The following is a 9238-nucleotide window of genomic DNA, read 5'->3' on the forward strand; positions in this document are numbered from 1 at the left end:
TTGGCTTTACAGATTCCTCCTGTGGTGTTGTAATAAGGGAGGAGTTGAGGAAGCACTAATCCTATCTCTTCATCTAAATTTGTACCAATCAGGAATGTCTTACTCTTATGTTCTTGTTCAGTTGTTTCTGTCATGCATTATTCTTCATGATGCTATTTGGGGTTTTCATGGCAAAGATCCTGGAGTGGTTTACACTGTCCTTCTCCAAATGATCTTACAGATGAGGAAACTTAAGAAAACAGGGTTAAGTGACTTTCCCAGGGTCACACAGATAGGAAGTGTCTGAGGCCAGATTTCAGCTCATGTCTTCCTGACTCAAGGCCTGGAACTCTATCCACTAAGCCACTTAGCTGTCCCCAAGTAATAATTATAATAGCTAGTATTAAACAGTGCCAACTATGTACTTGTATAACAGATTCTGCTTGACCTCCCCCCCTTTTTTTTAACTCTGTGTATGTCTTTGTGCTTCAAGTGTCTCCTGTAAATAACACATATTTCTATTCTAATTTCTAATCCATTTTGCAATCCATTTCCATTTTATGGGTTAGTTCATCCCATTCACAGTCCCTAAAAAGAAGACAAGGCCAAATGGAAAAAGAGGTACAAAAATTCAAGGAGAAAAATAATTCCTTAAAAATTAGAATTGAGAAAATGAAAGCTAATGACTCCATGAAACATGAAGACCAATAAAACAAAGTCAAAAGAATGAAGAAATAGAAGAAAATGAGAAATATCTCATTGGAAAAACAACTGACCTGGAAAATAGATCCAGGAGAGCAAAATTTTAAAATTATTGGAATACTTGAAAGACATGATCATAAAAAGAGCCTAGAAATCATATTTCAAGAAATTATCAAGGAAAATTGCCCCAATATCTTAGAGCCAGATGATTAAATGGAAATTGAAAGAATTCACCAATCACCTCCTAAAAGAGATCCAAACATGAAAATCCCCAAGAATATTACCCTCATATTCCACAGCAACCAAGGTCAAGGAGAAAATATTGCAAGTATCCAGAAAGAAAAAATTCAAATACTATAGAAGCATAGTCAGGATCAAACAAAATTTGGCAGATTTCAGGTTAAAGAAGTGGAGGGCTTGGAAAATAATATTCTGGAGGATAAAGGAACTAGGATTACAACAAAGAATAGCCTACTCTAAAAAATGAGTAATTATTATATCCTTAAGTAAGTATTATATCCTTCAGGGCAAAGAAAAGACATTTAATGAAAGGGGACTTTCAAGAATTCCTGACGCAAAGACCAAAGATGTAAAGAAAATTTGACATTCAAAACAGGAATCAAGAGAATCATAGAAAATAATCATGAAAGAGAAATCATAAGGGACTTATGTTTAAGTTAAAATATTTATATTCCTATATGAGAAGATGATACATATGACTCCTAAGAACTTTATCACTATTAGGGAATTAAAAAGAGTCTTCATAGAAAGAGGGCATCAGTATAGGTAGATTTATGTGAGGATGACCTAAAAAATATGAATGGTTGATAAAGATGAATGCACTGGGAAAAAGAGGAAGGGAAAGGCAGAATGGGGAAATTTTTCTCACATAAAAGAAGCACACAAGAAAGAACTTGTATATAGGAGGGGGAAATGAGGAAGAGGGATAAACCTCACTCTCATCAAAATTGTTTCAAAGAAGAAAGAATACATACACACACATATGTATATACACACATATGCACACTCAGCTGTGTATAGAAATCTATCTTAATCAACAAGGAAATAGCAGGGGAAGAGATAAGAGAAAATGTGGAAAGGAATGATAAAAAGAAGGGTACATTGGTGGGGGCAGTAGTCAGAAGCAGAACAGACTTTTGAGGGACAGGATGAGAAGAGATAGAAGGATAAACAAAATAAAATGGAGGCTAGTAATCATAACTGTGATTGTGAATAGGATAAACTAACCCACAAAATGGAAGTGGATAGCAGAATGGATTAGGAATTAGAATAGAAAAATATGTTGTTTACAGGAGACACTTGAAACACAAAGACCTACTCAGAGTTAAAAAAAAAAGTGTGTGTGTGTGTGGGGGGGGGCTCAAGCAGAATCTCTTATGCTTCAATTGAAACAAAAATTTCGTGGGTTCACTCAGACTAACTCTGCTCCAATGGCTGACTTTGCACAACGGCTTGAGCAATAGAGGAAAACAATGACTGAAATTACCCAAAATCTCAGGGAGAAGAAAAAATAATAACCTTGATAAGCAGATAAATCAACAGGGAAAATATTAATAGCAGAAAGAAATATGACCTCCTGATACAGTAAAATACTTCAAAAATCTATGAATAATTGTTGTAAGATAAAGGAAAATGATTTAAAATGATAAAGAAGAGGACCCAGTAATCCTAAAGGGAATATGGAACCCTAGAACTCAGTAGATTCTGAAGGTTATGTGGAACCCTAGCAGGATGTTCCTGAATTGTTTATAAGAGAAATAAGAATTGTGAAAATAGACTTTATAGTCTGCACAGCAGAAATAATTGGCAGAATAAAAAAAATTGAATCTATAATAACAAGTTTCACCAAATAAAAGTGAGATAAGTGGGAATATTAGTATATGTATACATATACATATATGTATATGTATCACACATACACAGGAATATATATAGAAATGGGAATATATAGAGATATAAAGGAAAATCTGGAAGAAAAGAAGCAAAAAGCAGTAACACTAAAAGCATGTTATCCATACAATTGAAAAATACTGCTCTCCAGGGTCGAATGCAAAGAAACAAATTAAGAGATATAGGTTTCCTAGAAGAAAACTACAAATAAAAAATCCTGGGCATCATAATGCACTATGTTATATAAGAAAACTATTCAGAATTTCTGAACACAGAAAACAGTCTCAATCAAAAGAATCCACAGATCACTTCCATAAACCCTATGCTACAAGCTCCAAGATACATAGTGGTTAAGCTAAATTATTCTTCACTCATCATAAATAGTAGGAGAGAATGGAATACTATGTTTCAAAGAGCAATGGAGCTCAAAATGCAACCTAATATATATCCTGTATACCTGAGCCTAACCATGAATGGGGGTGGGGGATAGAGAGAAGTCTTCAATTAAAAAGAAATCTCAAAACATTCCTAAAAGAAAACTAGCCCAGAAAAGAGTATTTACTTCTCAAATACCATGGAAAATAGAAATCCACAAAAGGCTAAGAAATAGAGGAAGCAAAGACAAAATAGCAACAAAATAACAATGAAGAGATAATTCAAAATTTCTAAAAATATCAAAGTAGACAAAGATGAAAGTGTCAGTCAAATAGAAGAAGGGAAAATAGATAAATAGGACTGAAATATAAAGAAAAAAACTCACAATACTTCCCCTAGAAGTGACTCAATGGTTTTCTGCGAGATTAAATTACAGAACGGGAGGGACATAAAACAGGTTGAAGAGGAAAGAGGAAGAGGAAGAAGAGGAAGAAGAAGAAGGAGGAGGAGGAGGAGGAGGAGGAGGAGTAGAAGGAGGAGAAGAAGAAGAAGAAGAAGAAGAAGAAGAAGAAGAAGAAGAAGAAGAAGAAGAAGAAGAAGAAGAAGAAGAAGAAGAAGAAGAAGAAGAAGAAGAAGAAGAAGAAGAAGAAGAAAGGAGAATACTCAAGGCAAAGGCTAACATGAATGGAAAATATCTCCTGGAGTCTCTCAGGAATAAGAGAGCCTATAGGAGAATGGACAAAGAGACAGAGACAGAACTTGACAAGGGTGAGGGAAGGGAAACATTTGTTTCAGGGAAGGGAGGGGTTTCACTAATGAGTGAGCCTATGGGACAATCTTTTCTTGTAAGGGGAGATGGGGAATTTAGAATGGGCATAATCTGCAGGAAATTAGTGCTGAGTGAGACCATTCATCCTGTTTCTAGGGAAGGATAACCAGAGTTCTTGAGGGGCAATTAACACTCAGAAGGGTGGGAGGGCATGGACACAGAGGAGAAACTTTGAAGCAAATAAGTAAAAAAAAGTGACCAAAAGGAGGGAAAAGGTCAATAATGAATGGCACAATCAGAGACATAGGAAGTTCTCATCATGAGGCAATATATTCTCTATAACCCATAGAAACTGATATTTCTAAAAGTGAGATAAAACAGAAAAATAGGAGAACAGGGCAATATCTTTAAGGAAATAAATGAAACTGTTAAGGAGAGGGAACTCAAAATAGATACCTCAAAAGATCTAGTTTCATGAAATACAGAGAATGAAGAAGGATTAAATTATCAATCTCTCTCTATATATATATGTATATATATACAGAATAAGACATATATATATATATAGAGAGAGAATATCTTCATATATAAAAGTCATGATTCAAACAATAAAAGTCTAGAATACACAGAAAAGGAAGATAAACAATGAGAATGAAGGAAAGTAATATTTTTTTCAAGAAAAAGAGACAGAAAATGGAAAATTTCAAACTAATGAACAAGTTGAAGGGTAGGAGAAAGAGAATTTTACTTGATTACCTAAGGAAAAAAAACAGGAAGAATTCAATAAATAGATAAAAGCAAGCCAAAAAAAAACCCAATTAATAATTGTAAAACTCCAAATTCATGAAAAGGAGGGAGACTAGGCAGTTAAGGGTGAGGAGAAAAGAGCTGGGAAAGGGCCATCTTAAAATAGATTAAGCTAAAATAATAAAAAGGACATACTACTGAGTTCACAGTAGAAGGGGGGGCTACTATTAGAGACAAATGGAGAAAACTAAAAGTCTAACTTATAACTTTAAATGTGAATGGATCACGTAATTATAATGGCAAAACCAGAAGTAGTTCACAAATTGTTTCAGCTATTGAACTAACACCTTGTTTTAGTTCAAGTTTCTTTTGAGACTTGTATCAAGTCTTTTAAGGAACAGAATATGTGAACCCCACAACTTGTGAACCCTAGAACTTGTGAACTCCCGGGGAGAAGCTAATGACTACATATAAAGAGAGCCCCAGGGCTTGAGACAAGATAACTGAAAAGAGGACTCCTATGATAGCAGAGTCAAGAAGGAGAAAATTTATAGTATCCCAGCACTCTGTCTGTTCTGTTTTGATGTTTGTTCTTGATACTTTGTACAGAAGCCCTGGGACCATACTGGAAGCCCTGAAAGAGGATTCTCTTGTTGTCTGTTTACTAAAGTCTTGGAGGAGGGTTTTGGATGTCCTGGGACTTTACTGATGATTTGTGCCGACCTCTTGGACCTTGTTTGTGGGTCTGTGTTGATTTCTATGTTGATGATTAGTGTTGAGTTCTCAGACCTTGGTGGCTCTGAGTTGATTTCACAGGCAGAGAGTGAATTGATGAAGGTGCCAGCAATGTGCATGAATATTATTGTGGCTCTGTTAAGCTTTGTTTTCCCAGAAACAGGAACTGTGAAGGACTTGAGGTGGACTGGATACTGTGAACTCAAATATGGAATGGGAACAGGACATAGAACTGGACAAGGAACTGGGAGCTGCCTACCTTTGAACCCAGGTGGCATTTGGAGCTGGGACCATGGAAGAGTAGCCATGAAAACTGAGAACCAGCCTCAAGTCAAGCTGAAAGAAGACTTTACTTGGATACTATGTACTGACTGAGAAAATTACGATTTACTTGTGACCAAGCATTGGCTGGCCCTGTGAATTCTCCACTACACCTTAAGAGGATACTGAATAGTGACTGATGATTTAATAGTGACTGATGACTGAAAAGTGACTGATTTGTAACTTAATATGCTCCATGGGTGGAGGACTTTGACTTTTGTATTTTGTTTCCCTTAAGGAGGAAAGCCTCCTTAATGATGATTGAATGATCGAGTTACTAAATGAATGATTGACTAAATGATTTTACTTTGTTCAAAACCACTTTGGTGAAAACTATGTGGCTATTTTAGTGATACATCATTGTGAAAGTTGTATTTTGATTTTCTGTGATAAGTTGTAACATTGTGAATGCTGTACCTTGATCTTCCGTAAATTTTTTGCTCTTATTTGTTACTGGATAAATAGAGTGTTCACTATACTATGTAATCAAAACCTTGAAAATTGTTCACAGCAGCAGTCCTCTGGAAAGATGCTCATGTGTGGCTTTACAGTAATCCAATAAAAGAATAAGAATTACAGATTGGAAAAGAAAACTTCACAATCTCTTAGAAGAAACATTTAAAGAACAAAGATATATACCAAATAAAACTGAAAGCAAAAGAAAATTACTATGTATCTAGTGAATGTAGTATGCATCAAGTATATCCAAAAAAGCAGGAGGTATAATCATGCTATGAGACAAAGGAAAAACACAAACAAAAGCATTCAAATTGTAAAAAGGGATAATTATGGAAATTATGTTATACTGAAAGGAAATCTAGGTAAGTCAATGTCAATATTAAATTTATATTATCCTATATTTAAATTAATAAAGAAACTAATTGAGGGATAAGAAGACACAGGCAGTGGCACAATAGTGAAAAGAGATTTCAATTTCCACCTCTTAGTTTGAGATAAATCAATAGAAAGATACAAGCAAAACCAAAGAACTGAATAATAATTATGGTATCTGCTACACAGGACTGCCAAAGAATATATGTATTTCTCCATAACATTCAAAACTTTTCCAAAAACTGACCATGAATTATTCCACAGAGTTACTGCAAATAAATAGAGTGTAAAGAGGCAGAAATAGGAAATGTATCTTTTATGGACCATAATGCAAGAAAAACAATAATCAATTCAGGGACCAAAAACAAAAGACACAGAGCTAAATAGAGATTTAACAATAAAATCATAAATCATAAGTAAGTAAAATAATAATTGTATAAAAGAAAATGATAATGATGAAACAATATACAATAAACAACCTATCAAAATTTCAAGGACACACCTAAAGCAGTGTTTAAGGTATAAATTATGTCTCTACAATTATACAGAAACAAAACAGAAAAAAAGTGGATTAATAAATGGAACATGCACTAAAATTTAAAAGGTTAATGAATAAACAAATATGAATAAGCACAAAAGCAAAGATATTAAAAGTCAGAGAAAAAATAGATAAAATAGAAACAAAAATATAGAAATGATAAATAAAACAAGTGATTCTTTTAAAAGACTAACAAAATTAATAAACTAATTCAGTCAATCTAATTGAACAGAGAGTAGATTAACTCATAAAATAGCAAATGTGAACAAAGTGAAATCAAAACAGAGGTAAGGAAACAATAAACACAATGTTTATAACACTGTAAATGAAAATAACATCCACATCCAACGAAAAGTGAACGTGGGAAAACTATAAGAAGCAAACATGGCTTGAAAGAACTGATATGGGAAGACAATCACATCTCACTCATTAGCAAAGGTGGAAGGTTTAAATGTTGAAAATTGTACATATTTTTAGACTTTTGGGTTTTATTGAAAAGTTATTTTTTTTCCTCTCTTTTTTGTCCTAATAAAATACTATTATATGGGATAGCCTTGGGGGAGGGAAACACTTTTGATGTAAATAAACAAAAGCTATGAAGAAAAATTTTATTTTAAGAAAGAGCTTATAAAAAATAAAAATAACCCTAAGGTTCTAGGAATAGTAGAACTATGCAATTTCTTTACCACTATCCACATATTCCAGAGGCTAATGATGGATCTATGGTGATGATGGAAAGTGCCCCTATCCCAATTCAGGTTGTAAATGCTGCTGTCAGGTTGCACCATTTGAGAGTGTGTGTAGGGTTAAGGTGTTGTTTTGTTTTGTTTTTGTTTTTCAGCAGAAGTAACTTTCAAAAACAAATATAAAAATAATAATATCCATTAAACAAGACAACTGTTAAGGATACAGTAATCTAAAAAGAATACTAAATTCCTGTGGTCCACTTAGACTATAATTGATGCCTTACAATCCTCCAATGTTAGCAGCTGGTCAGCTTGGCCATCCTTGGGAATATCGTAATTATCAAGTGACACCATTGCTGTTTGGAATGAGAAACATAATTCTATATACTCTTGTCCCAGTTAGCTTTTTGTTGGTGTTGTCCAAAATTCTTTAACATAACAAGGAGGAAGAGAGTTAGTTCTTGTTGCCTTGGCTGGCATGGCAGCCCTTGGCACACTCAAACTTTCAGCACTTGGATTAGACATGTGGTTTGATGTGGCTGTGGGGAGTGCCTGGTGCTTCCCAAAATGCCTGTACACCTCACGGCCCTTCTGGAGACCAGACAGCGGGACAGTGCCCTGGCCCTTGGGTGAGCTTATGGCCAGATGGTCAGAGGTGATGATCTTCCCACCAGCCTTGAGGATGCGATTCCAGGCATTGCTAGTAACATGAAGGGTACACACCTTCAGTTTGGGGACATTCTGGATCCTCACATCATCTGTCACCATCCCAGCGACCACCGCGGTCTTGTTTTCCTGGCTGGGCAGCTTCATTTTCCTGATCTTACCGGACAGGGACAGGGGAGGCTGGTTAGTCCGGCTCATGAACAGCCTTTTCAGGACAACATTGTTGAAAGTCTAGTTGGTTCTGTGGGCCAGGAGCCAGTAAAGCTTCACCATCAGCCGCAGGTAGATAGATGTCCTGGTTCTTGGGCTCCTTGTGACATGCTTTCGCTTCCTTGTTGTGGCGGATGTCAACTCCCATGCTGGTGCCCTACAGACCACAGGCCCAGCCAGAAAAGACTGTCAGACCGCCTTTATTTTTTTAAACAAATAACTGTATTCTTCCTCAATTTTAATCTGATTTGTCCTTTGAGAAGTATAGGCAACATACTCCCCCCCACCCCCCCCGCCAATTTATAGCCCTTGTAATACAGACGATAGGATACTGCAGCCAAGCCTCAAGGAAGCAGAAACATCTTGGCAAGAAGGAAGCAGTTTCATTTTTGTCTTTGTATTACCAGCATTTAGCACCATTCCTGACACATGTATGTATTTTATAGGTGCCTAATGAAGTAACAACTTGATTAAACTAGAAATAAGGCGCAGAGTTTAACCTTAACATGGTGGGGATGGATGGGGTGGGTGGTTATGTCATGTGCTCCCAAACATAAACTGATTGCTAAGGTTTACTGTCTTGTAAGAAATATCATAGGGCCCTAACAGCTGATTAGGAGTCTGACAGTTTGCACATATTATATTTATGTATTAAAGAATTACTCATTTCCTGTTGTGTCCCCAGGCAATATAAAGTCCCTTAATCAGTGCTTGAAGGGGAGGTCCCACAAGTCCTCCAATTCTGCTTCTCACATGTTTTCCCCATTC

At 35.7% G+C, this 9238-nt stretch overlaps 1 pseudogene; it reads right to left on the reverse strand.

The window, feature by feature from the left end:
• Positions 1-8048: 8048 nt before the first annotated feature.
• On the reverse strand, positions 8049-8618 carry LOC138170418 (large ribosomal subunit protein eL18 pseudogene; annotated as a pseudogene).
• Positions 8619-9238: the final 620 nt, after the last annotated feature.

This window comes from Petaurus breviceps, unplaced genomic scaffold (genome assembly GCF_028583685.1).
Source record: "Petaurus breviceps papuanus isolate PSGF00001 unplaced genomic scaffold, PetGlider_PUasm1.0 126, whole genome shotgun sequence".
In the NCBI taxonomy this organism is placed as follows: Eukaryota; Metazoa; Chordata; class Mammalia; order Diprotodontia; family Petauridae; genus Petaurus; species Petaurus breviceps.